Genomic DNA, 12,601 nt, shown 5'->3' with positions numbered 1-12,601 from the left:
TGGAGGGCGTGGAGGAGGGGTGTTGGTATGGAGGAGGGGTGTTGGTATGGGGGAGGGTGTTGGTATGGAGGGCATGGAGGAGGGTGTTTTATGGAGGCGTGGAGGAGGGTGTTGGTATGGAAGGCGTGGAGGAGGGTGTTGGTATGGAGGGAAGGTGCTGGTATGGAGGAGGTGTGTGGGTGTGGAGGGGGTGTGGAGAGGGGTGTGGGTGTGGGGGGGGGGTGTGGAGTGGGCGGGAGGGTGGGTGTGGAGGGGGTGGGGTGTGGAGGGGGGTGTGGGTGGAGGGGGGTGTGGGTGTGGAGGAGGGTGTGGGTATGGTGGAGGAGTGTGTTGGTGGAGGAGGGTTCTGGTATGGAGGGAGGGTGTGGTGTGGAGGGGGGGTGGGTGTGGGATGGGTGTGTGGGTGGGGCGGGACAGGGGCAAGGAAGGTGTGGTGGGGGGGTGGGTGTGTGGAGGAGGGTTCTGGTATGGGAGGAGGGGGGTGGGTGTGGAGGGGGGTGGGTGTGGGAGGGGGGGTGTGGGTGGAGGGGGGTGTGGGTGTGGAGGACTTGATTAGGAATTTCACATATATTTATTGGTCTCATTCACTATACAGTACACATTGGCTTATGAAAATTAAGTTATGAGCTTATATTACTTCCTAGGATTAACTTTTAGAATCTAATCAGTGTTCCAGCTTTATAAGGTAATAATTAAATTGATGTCAAGTGCCTAGAATGGCAATACTGTACACTGTGTGCGGAGCTTCTCACGACAAAATCCGTTTTACCAGGGACCTAATATTACCCTTCAGCTTTTCTACAATAGACAGCTTCTTCCCTCAAGATAAATGAGAATCTAAAATACAAAACTGACATCAAATTTACTTGTGAATTAGAAAAGGACAATATTCTACACATTCCTTGATGTTAATATCCACCATCTTCATAACAGTTTCGAGACAGCCTTATACAGAATACAAACTTTCACTGGTTTGAGTTCAAAATTTTCATCAGTCATTCCTCTCAATTACAAACAATTGCTAACTGATAAAACAAAACAAAGTGAGAACATAATTAAAACCAACAAACTCTACAAACTAGTCACAATACAATAAGGATCTTGTTCTACTGGCCCATGAGGTGTTGACACATATCTTCATCCAAAGGAAGTCCAAAAAGTTGTGAAACACCAACTGTAGGACCCGTCTTCAATGATGTTTCTAATATGCATCAGGTGACTCTGACCAATAGCTGAAAGGAACAAATTGCTGTTAAAATATACAGAAAGTTAGTCATGTAAATTGTAACAGATACCTTGGGAATTTTAACCAAAATATCCATGTCCAGCATTTGAGTACTTGCACTCACTCGCCACATGTAGTTACTTAAAACTTTTTACATTACATTATTTATTTATTATACTGTATTTATTTTACCACTTTCTGTATGTACAAGTTTCATAAAAATAGCTAAGATAATTGCATACATGTTCAAGTTCCCACATCTGAGCCGGATATAGGAACTCACTGTTATTTAGAAGGTCAGATTTTTTATGTACTTAATGGGTTCTAATATGCTGTATACTTGTACTGTATGCAAGGGGCAAAGTGGCTGTCAGGTTTTCTCAAAGATTCTAATATTGTATGAGCAGACATCAATTACCCCTTGAAAATGAATACCTGTACTGTATTATGTGAAGATTCAACTCACCCTAAGCCAGGACAACAAGAGAATGCTTCAAAAAAAGATTTCCCAAAATGGTGTTCCAAACTCTACCTTCAGAGGCTGCTGGAATATTCTCTAAGTAACCTTACATGAGACCCCACATCTGGTAAACAAAGTTGAGTAGAGTATAGGGAGAGTCTGGACTTCAGTCTGCATGCTAACTACTGAACGGATACTTAAAACAATTGCCAATGCTCTTTGAATAAAACAAAATATAATACTAATGAAAACAATGTGGACTTTATGGCAAGTCTCCCTTAAAATGTGTCCCAAAATCTGCTGTGGCAAGCATTCAGCTCCCTAAAACAGTTAGCAGGAAGACACCCACCCAAGTTATAGAACCTGATTGGAACCAAGTTATGTACTGTTACCCAGCTTGTAACAATGAAATCTACAGTAGAGGACACACTTATTAAATCAGTGTGGCCCCGGGCATTACACGGAACAATGTGACGAACAGTGCAAATTATGTTACCAAAATTATACCTGTATTATAAAGAAATATGTATCAGTATTGCATTAAATATATGCAACTTGCACAGACACCCACCCCATATGTGGCTTGTTTAATTGTGTAGATATACAGTAAATGTGTAAAAGTTTAGGTGTTACAAGTAATTAAATAGTAGGTGGAAGGAGAGAGTTAATGGGTGGAAGGTGGAGAGAGGGAGAGTCAAAAGGTGGAGGGAGGAAGAAGTGGAAGGGGGGAGGGTTAATAGGTGAAAGGTGCAGGGAGGGAGAGTTGGTAGGTCGAGGGAAAGAGAGGTGGTAGGTGGAGGGAGAGGTGGTAGGTGGAGGGAGGGAGAGGTAGTAGTGGTAGGTAGACAGGGTGAGAGATTGTAGGTGGTGGGAGGGAGAGGTAGTTGAAGTAGGTGGTGGGAGGAACAGATAGTTGGTGGATGTTCAATACAAACAACGTTGCTAATAGTAAAATAAGTTGAAGTACTTGGTACATTATGTCACTAGTGTCACCTATGCTTACAATCAGAGACAACACGGCCGAGCTCGGCAGAAATGACAGGGGCCGTGACCTCGGTTTCTTGACCTATGAGTGGTGGCCGGGGTGTTCGGGAGTCTCCCTCACCACTGATCATCTGTAAATATAATCATCCATTACCATATTTACAATACTTAATAAAAAGACAAACAAAAGTTCTATATCTATGTGTTCATGCTTGCCTCATCCATTTAGAAGACATCAAGAAATAGCCACAGAAGTAATACAAAAATACTGTACAAGGTCTGGATTACTTTACATATGAAACAGCACAACTACCATGTATATCTTATCCTTTTTAAAGGGACACAAGAAAAAATAATCGTAGCTACAGTAGAGTATAATCAACCAAGTATCTGTTAATCTTAAACTGTATGATGAAAGCTTCTATCTTCTAAAGTTTCTGGTCCTGGAGCACTTCATCATCACTGTTTTGTGTTATCAGCCATCAAGTAAGCTTTATGGTTGTTACTTAATGAACTACTGTACAGTACAAATACTGTACAGGTCATATATAACCTACACTTAATACAGCAAATGATGATGAACAGACACTTAACACACATCTATCCCTCAATTATTAAAATATTTATCTTGACAGTAACAACTTCTGGTATTGCTCTAACATTAAAGCTTTTATAAAACTAATCATTTTAGACTACAGAGCAGTGCTACCAAACCCGATGTTTCCCAATTGTTTATAAACTATTAATGACTCTGAAATAGTCTTCTCTTACATCCTACACATATACACCTGAACAACTCCTGACAATAATAACACACAGTGAACCCAGCAGATTGGAGCATACAATTCATAAATCAACACAGCAAAATACTATACATTTGTCATCAACTTTGAAATAGATTTCCATTAACAGCTATGACTTGGTTCTACAATAATTTTGATTTAACACAGATACCACACATGCAGAAATTTGTGTACAATACACAGTATGAAGCCTTCTCTTAACATACATTACTGAATAACAACATCTTTTAACATACATTACTGAATAACAACATCTTTTAACATACATTACTGAATAACATCTTTTCACATACCTAAATGAATAACACCATCTTTTCATATCTTCTCATACACATTACTGAATAATATCTGAATGAATCGGCTGGATTGTACAATTAACCAGGCCGTTCACATATATTTATTATTTGGGTTTAAGTAACGAAACCCAAACTGTAGTTCCTTGTTTTATTATAAAAGGATTGTATCTATAATTCCTGAGTGTAGATCGACTGTAAGTTCCACTGTATATGAGTGAATGAGAAAGGGACGGCGTTTATGTAATAGAAACGTAAGGCCACGTCCTTACGATATAAGTTGCTGTGAGCGACTACTGAGTTAGGGCCTCGCAGTGCGGGCTTCCATATGTGCTGACGATGGGCCTCTACCCTCCTGGGAGAGTTGCCCTCTCAGGTGTACTACTCATGTCTTACTCATAGACAGTGGAAAGTTACAGGGTGGTGAATCTGAATATAATATCAGATGTATTGACCCATCTATATAATATGTTCTGTTGATGAGACAGGGGCCCATTACATAAAGCCAAGCATATCAGAAACATAAAAGAAGAAACACACCAAATTGACTCCGCTCACTGGTACAGAAATTTTTTTTTATTTATATACAAATGTTTTGTACATTACTGAGTTGGAAAGGTACCGTACTGTGTAGAAAATACTCACCAAATGCATAGCTCAGGAGCAAGGAGGGTGAGGCTCCATCAGTAACTGAGACAGAGTCTGCCCAAAGTTTCAAATTTGGTTTTTAATGGCCTGTTAAAGGAGAGAAACAAGGTCAGCAACAGAGCCAAGAAGGGAAATGGAAAATTTGAACATATTATTTATCCTTGCTGACAGTAATTACCTTACACACCTCCTGCCTCCAAAGGGCAACTGTTGCATCAAACCCCCTCATAAGAGGCCACTGGGGTGATGGAAAGAGAGAGAGGTAACTGGCATGCCCAAAATATATTAACATATCAACCCTGGTAGGCTTAATGAGGATGTTGTCATAGACATGGAACCTGGACTAAGCAGCCTTACTATTAAAGACATTCATAAAGATGCATTTATCACTAAGGAATGTGAAGAAATAAATTACTTACTCTGAAACCCCATGTTATGTCCCAGCCCAAACTTAATGACTCATGCATTACACCATTAAGTCTGAGTTTGAAAACTTAGGTAAACCTCTCTACAGTATACTAATGGCTGGAACTAATTTGTAATAAAGTTACAATAAAGTCTTAAAAAGGGAACTTGAAAAACTAAAGTCTCCATTTAAATTAGAAGGTAATGAATCCTACTGTCACATTACCCTGCGTAAGCCTTCCCCATGATATGAATTGGTTATACTGGATTCCAGGAATCATTATCATCCTGTTTCAGCCAACTTCCATACTACCCACTACAAAAATGGAAGATAGACAAGTCCCCAAAGCTTGCACTAACCCTTCAGCAAAAAACTGGTTCTGAACTCCTCTTTTCTAACACAAACTCAACATACTTTACATACTGTACCTATAACTTTAATACTTGCCACCTTTTCAGGCTTCATCAAGGTATTCTAGATAGGTAACAACCTCTTCTAACACATGGCGTCATTCTTCAGACAATTGCCATCACTGTTGTTCCTCACCTTCTTCCCAGGGCAGCCTCCACTCCAAGGAGAGTCAACATGATGGATCTGTACACAGTAATAAGTAAACAAAATAACATCTCCTCACAAAACAATTCTCCTCAAAACAACAAATAAAATAGTGAAACCTCCAAATAATAAACAGCTCTAAACACATACGGTAGTCTCTCCTCGACTTATGACGGGGTTCGGTCCTGACGACCAAGTCGTAAGTCGAAAAGGCGTAAATAATACATAGAAATTCTAAAATGGTGTCTCTTTTTCTTCTCAGCACCACGAGAACTCTCACTTTTACGCTTGCCAGCCATTTTAAAGAGAATTACAAACAAAAATTTTGTCAGTACACAGCGCGATCACCGACGTCAGTACTAGAAAACACGTACAGTGAACCCTCGCTTTACGCGGTCAATTGAACCCACGGAGGCCCATAAACGAGTAAAGTGAACAACATAACATATGGGATTAATTGAAATAGAGACCGGGCCGACCCCCAAACTCCACTTTTTCCGACACAATACCATGTTGTAGTAAAAATAACATCTTAATTTTATGATGGTATGCACACGCAATTAATATTTAAGAGAAATACAGTCGCCAGGTTAATGTCCATTCAAATAATGGACTCAACTCTCCCCCCCCCCCTCTTCCCAGCTCACTGGCTCCTACCTCTCTAGAAATGTTTGGGTGAAAACACTAGATTTTAAGGTATAGTAATAAATAATACCTCAGACTAAAGTTAGGATAATATAATTGGCATTTCTGGATTCCTTGCAGGTCAGGGAATATTTTGAATGTAAACTTCATATATTTTGCACAAAGATAAAATATTTGCTTTGTGTAAACCAAATTATTACATTAGATCTAAAATTTGTAGGTCTAATGCAAAATCCATGATGTTTATATTCAAAATGATCATCATATTGTAAGAATCCAGCAATGTAAATTATATTCTGGCCGGGTAATTTGTATGAATTTTATGAGCTAAATAAAAAATTATACATCACCCGCGTATGAGTAGATGCGCCACGTAAAATGAAATTCCAAAATGAAATTCCGGTTCTGGCTAGGTACCGCGTAAATGTAGAATCGCGTATAGTGAAAATAAAGTGAAACCGCTTAAATCGGGGTATTACTGTAATTTGAAAAATATTTCATATGACCACGGCGGTCGTATGTCCGGGTTGTCGTAAGCCAAGGAGTACCTGTAATCCGTTAGATGGGACTTTCACATCTAATGGACCCTCAATATAACGGACTTTCCTCTTTATATAGTCAGTTAAATAAAAGTTTCATTGTACTTCAGGACAATACTAATTCCATCTCAATATCATATAAAGGATATGTCTCCATCACACAAGTTTCAAAGAGTCAACTCTTTATTTTTCATCACCCCTAAATTGTTAATCCAGCCCTTATTGTCTCTGTATCATGTGGTGGGCTGTGGAGAGATCAGGGAGGTACAGTACAAAACAGAGCAACATTGTTAAGTGGTGTCTTGAGGCCAGGCATATGGTGTCAAGGGAATACAGTAATAGTGAAGCAGATGGCTAATACCAGAAAGAGTCGTTAATTTTGTCCAAACATGCTCTTTGGGTGATAGTAAAAAATAAAAATGTCACAACAAGTTTATATTAAAATAACAAGTATTTTTTTCTATCTATGATTATGAATCACCTGTAGTTGGCAGGGCATGCAGGATGAGGGAAATTGCAAGGTAAAAACATGCCAAAAAATTTAGCATAATACATTTAAATCATGTCTCTGTGTGCTTTGTAAGCCAAGTAATTGAATTTTTACCGTAAATATTCCGCCAAAAATTCTAGTCCATCAGATCCTTTTTCTCATATGATTGTAAACAAATAAATTTAGATTACAATCTTGATTAACTTGTCAACAAATGATGGAGCCTCTCATCAGAGATTTTACTACCTTTACTATACAGTCAGCTTGAATGCCTTTTTTTTTAACCTTCAGTATCCAGTGGTGTTGATAACCTGCACAAATCCCATATAATTTTGTCTTTCCACACAATAGGTTTTTAAACATATTCAATTTATAAATGATAAGGATTATACAGGTATTGTGATTCATTTCCAATGCCTTATGAGTAGAGCATTGGTTAAAAAGTGAACTGTATGTTGGTATACTTATTGTTCTTCCTGAAGGAGGAGGATTAAGGGAGCCATATATTTTTTTAATGGCATCCTTATTGCGTCCACAAAAACGTAGAATTACATCATTCCGTTTACAGATCTAATTGCTTCCATTGGTACCAGATATCAAAGTAAGTTCTTTCTGTCTAATATGCCAGGATGATTCTACCTGGCTAAGAAGTTAGATAAGGTTAGGTAGGTTTTTTGGGTTAGTTTAGTTAGGTCAGGTTCTATTAGGTTCTATACATTATCATGTGATTTTTATTACTTACTACCATCCAATGAACATCAGTTGAAAAATGAATGAAATTGAACAGCAACTTCTGGTGTTAGCCGCCTGTTCCAAAACGTGCTGTTCAATTTCTTTCATTTTTTCCAAAGATGTTCTTTGCATGATAGTAATTAATAAAAGCAATACGCCAATACAATGAACGTAATAGAATCTTACCTAACCAATCTAACTTCACGGAACTTCCTACCCAAGGGGCTCTGCCACCTGACATATTAAAAAGAAAATACAGTGTACCTGTACTTTGACATGTGGCACCAATGAAAACAACTTTCTTCAAGCAGTCTGGTGTAATTATACTTTTTTGTGGAAGTGAGATCATGCTTGGACCGGTGGCTCGGGTGTTGCACGGAAACAAAGAGCAGATGACAACACCTGCCGAGACACAGCAAATACTTACTGTATAATTAAAATAAAAAGTTGTCATATCACTTTTATTACTTACATTGTGGAAAAAATGGGTAATTATTGACAAGATACCTGCCACCGATTTTGTTGTGGACACTGTCGTTGTTTCGGCAAATTAAATCTAACCTAACCAAAGAAACCTACCAACCTAACCTAACCTAACCTAACCTAACCTAACCTAACCTAACCTAACCAAAGAAACCTACCTAACCTTACCTAACTTCCTAGCCATGACGCTCAACCCTCCGGACTTCTCAGCATATTAAAAATAAAGAACTTATTGATATGGCGTAATTTTACGTTTTGGGGGACATGTGAGTATTCGCCCCAACCAAGTGGCTCATAAACGTACACTGACCATAGGTATGATTGGCTGTTTACACACGGGATATGGTATTACCGCCTCATCACCACCGAGAAAGACAAAGTCGTGCATGCTAAGGATGTCTCGTTATCTACCAAATGAAGCAGTTACATAAATATATTTTTATTTCAGAACTCACTGATGAAAATATTGATAGAAAATAATCAAAACAAATAATGCATTGCAGGTTAGTCGTCAATATTAACCAAAAAAATATGGTAAATGTTTACTTAAGTGCTGCAAGCGATTTTGCCAGAAAAAAAATTTCCTGCATGAATTTTCCTGCTTTTTTATTGGAATTTTTTTATGGGGAAAAAACTTAACCTGACCTGACCTAACTCCCTATCGGGGGGGGGGTCCGACTAATTACCCAAATGTAGCCAAATATAGCCGGAATGAAGTCAAATAATGGTCCTAGATGAATAAATCGGACTGCCAATCACATCTCGACAAGTATTTGGTGTCACAAAGTCACAAAAAATTGGAAAACTTACTTTAATCTGAGTTAATAGATCGAGTGCATGTACCTAACCTAACCTAACACAACTCAGATTAAATTAAGTTTACAATTTTTTGTGACTTCGTGACACCAAATACTAGTCGGGAAGTGATTGGCAGTCCGATTTATTCATCTAGGACCATTATTTGACTTCATTGTGGCTACATTTGGGTAATTAGTGGGACCGGTTCCCAGAAGTTATCCTCATTTTTTGCCAATCCACCAAAACATTGAAGGCACAGAGTTCATAGCCTTACTTGTCCCGACTTTATAATAATCAGATTACTTTTCTCCCCTTTCAAACACAATTTATTTATTCATTACTACCTTACCCAAACACGCGTTACTAAGGCAACAACATGGAGATTAACTTCACTTAGTATTTAACTTCTCACAAAAGATCGTCATTTCATTATTGGAGTGTAGAGTAATTTACTGAACTCGCGTTTAAATTACTTAATATAAAAATAAATATAATAATAATTTACTCACCATTAACGAGCCATTAACGGTTCACTTAGGTATATAGTTCTCCCAGTGAGTTATACTAAGATATGCCTTATAGTATGTTGTACTGTATATGCATATAGATGGCGCTGATACATCATACAGTATGTCCTACTAGATATAGATGGCGCTGATCCCACTGTCTTGCTGCGTGTCGTCTGTTTATTTACATTTAGGAAGAAGATTGCGGCATATTCAACCTGTCAAATGTGTAAAAATAAAGCGTCACTGACTCCTATCTTCTATCTGTTGGATGGTAGCGTTATGGGGCTGTGTGTGTGTGTGGTTATTGCTGTGGTTGTGTTGTGGTTTGGGTTGTTGGTTGCGATTGATGATTGCTGTTGTGCTTTTGGTTGGTGTTGTTGCTTGTAGTGTTGCTTGTTGTGGTTGTTGTTGTTGAAATAGTGGTGTGGTGATGTGGCATATCATGTTAATGGTGGGACTAAAAAAGCAATTGACTGTTTGTAACATGACTGGCATAGTTAATACTCACCCGTGATCAGTGTCACTTTACCAAACTTGACAGGTTTTCTCCAGGTACTAGGGCTTTCTCCGGGTACTAGGATTACTGTTTTCTACGAGTACTATGGTTTTCTCCGGGTACTAGGGTTTACTACGAGTTCTAGGGTTTTCTCCGGGTACTAGGGTTTCCTGCTCCAATAATACTGGACGATTAAGTTCACATTAAAGAAACAATGAAAATATCGACCACCCAGATGGCTAGTAAGCTGATAAGTAGTAAAATGATGAATCATTTCTAAAAAGCATGAATAAATATACAAGTTACCCCTTTAAAGTGTCATTTTCTTCAATAGAGCTGTAACAGAAAATGTAAGAATATGGTGCGGTAATGTGGGAAACTGAAGAATAAGAGGAGTGCTCGTATAAGATAGATAGATAGATAGATAGAGATAGATAGATAGATAGATAGAGATAGATAGATAGATAGACAGATAGATAGATAGATAGATAGATAGATAGATAGATAGATAGATAGGACCTCTGTAGGCTCCAGGAATGGTCGAAGAAATGGCTGCTGAGGTTCAATGTCACGAAGTGTAAGAGGATGCACCTGGGACGTACCAACGTGAAGGAGGCGTATCATATGTCCCAACGGGATGAAGAAACTGCACTAGTTGAGACTGAATGTGAGAAGGACCTAGGTGTGTATGTTGACAATGAGCTGAAGGGCCATTGCGAAAAGAAGGTAAACCAGGCAAATAAATTACTGGGTCTTATAAGGTCGTTCGGATATCTAGACGGTCCGACCCTCGTAACGATCTTCAAGAGTGAAGTGCTTCCCCATCTGGAATACTGTCACCCCGTCTGGTCCCCGAGATATGCTTGGGACTGTCAGTTGGTTGAAAATGTTCAAAGGAGGGCCACCAGACTGGTGCCTGTACTTCGGCACCTCAGCTACCCTGAGAGATTGGAGCGCCTGAACTTGCCTAGCTTATACTACAGACGGGCAAGGGGTGACCTAGTTGAGGTGTATAAGCATCTCAAGGGGCACTACTCAGTCGAGCGTCCTTACTTGGAGCTGGCGGACGCTCGCCCCACAAGGGGTCACAGCTCAAGATTGAAGAAGCCGCAAGTCCAGAAAACTGTGAGGGCAAACTTTTTCGGAGTGAGGGTTGTAAACTCTTGGAACAATCTACCAGAGAGTGTTGTGACGGCACCGAGTGTGAGCTGTGTCAAGACCAGACTTGACCAACACTGAAGCAGGTTCAGGTACAGGAGCCAGTACATGCCCAGTACTTGCCCCAGTGCGTAAACTAACAAGCCGACAATTGGTCAAGATAGACAGATAGACAAATAGATATACAATAAAATCATCTCACAAATTTCCTTTAAGAATTTTTTTAATCAAGTAAACTAAATACATCCGGACAAATGCTAAGATCAAATAATTCTTAACAGTCGCACACACGCCGCCACCAACCTTTATAGCTGAACTTCTGTAAAATATTCAGAAGTTTATTGATTTTTAACATTTCCTTCTGCCTAAACTAAACGAATCCCTTGGTAATAAACATAAAATGATTTTGTTGACTATGTACAGTATGTATGTATGTATGTAAGTATGTATGTATGTATGTATGTATGTAAGTATGTATGTATGTATGTATGTATGTATGTATAGCGGGTAGAGGGGAATGAGACCCCTTAGGCTTTACTTTAGGAATCTGACGAGGCTAATGAGTTTAATCTAGATGGGATAGAATTACGTATAATTTGTTAAGTTTGTGTGTATGTATGGTGTGTATGGTGTGTATGGTGTGTATGGTGTGTGTGGTGTGTGTGGTGTGTATGTATGGAGTGTATTTGTATTGTGTATTAGTTTGTGAGATGAGATGTGTAGAGGTTTGTGCTATTTGTAGAAGAGAGATTTACTACAGCACACACACACACACACACACACACACACACACACAACACCACCACCACCACAGCCGCATGCCAGCACTTCACCATCACCCACCACCACTACTACAGCTGTCTTCCTAATACCATTAATCAATAGAGAACCAATTCCAGCAGTATTGGGCGGTAATATCACCCTTAAGGCCTCACTGCGTTAGGGATGATGTTGGCCGTAGTTTTAAGCGCTATTGCGACGTCCGCAGTCCCGATGCTGAGAATTAGATATTAGATAAGCAAGGATTCTGAGACCGCCGTGTGGTGGGTGGTGGGGGGGTGGTGATGGTGGGGGTGGTGGTGGTGACAGTGGTGGTGGTGACAGGGTGGTGGTGACAGTGGTGGTGGGTGGGTGGGGGGTGGTGATGGCGTGGGGGTGGTGGGGCAGGGGGGTGGTGGTGGTGGTGACAGTGTGGTGGTGGACAGTGGTGGTGGTGACAGTGGTGGTGGGGGTGGTGATGGGGGCAGGGTGACAGTGGTGGTGGTGACAGGGTGGTGGTGACAGTGGTGTGTGGTGGGGGGTGGTGATGGCGGGGGTGGTGATGGTGGGGTGGTGGTGGTGACAGGGTGGTGGTGGTGGTGGGGGTGGTGGTGGTGA

General features: G+C 40.0%; 1 long non-coding RNA gene across 2 annotated transcripts in view; it reads right to left on the bottom strand.

Annotated features, from left to right (window-relative positions):
- Positions 1–521: 521 nt before the first annotated feature.
- LOC121875274 overlaps positions 522–12,601 on the bottom strand; it is a 36,069-nt gene continuing 23,989 nt past the window's right edge. For both annotated transcript variants that reach the window (XR_006090573.1, XR_006090574.1), the window contains 3 exons: positions 4,411–5,413; positions 2,689–2,800; positions 522–1,232 (listed from right to left, as the gene is read on the bottom strand). This is a non-coding gene — a long non-coding RNA (uncharacterized LOC121875274). The remainder of the gene's footprint in view (positions 1,233–2,688; positions 2,801–4,410; positions 5,414–12,601) is intronic.

The sequence above is a fragment of the Homarus americanus genome, unplaced genomic scaffold (genome assembly GCF_018991925.1).
Source record: "Homarus americanus isolate GMGI-L3 unplaced genomic scaffold, GMGI_Hamer_2.0 scaffold56241, whole genome shotgun sequence".
Classification (NCBI taxonomy): Eukaryota; Metazoa; Arthropoda; class Malacostraca; order Decapoda; family Nephropidae; genus Homarus; species Homarus americanus.
The sequence above is the reverse complement of the archived record's forward strand: the minus strand, read 5'-3'. Positions and strand labels throughout refer to the sequence as shown.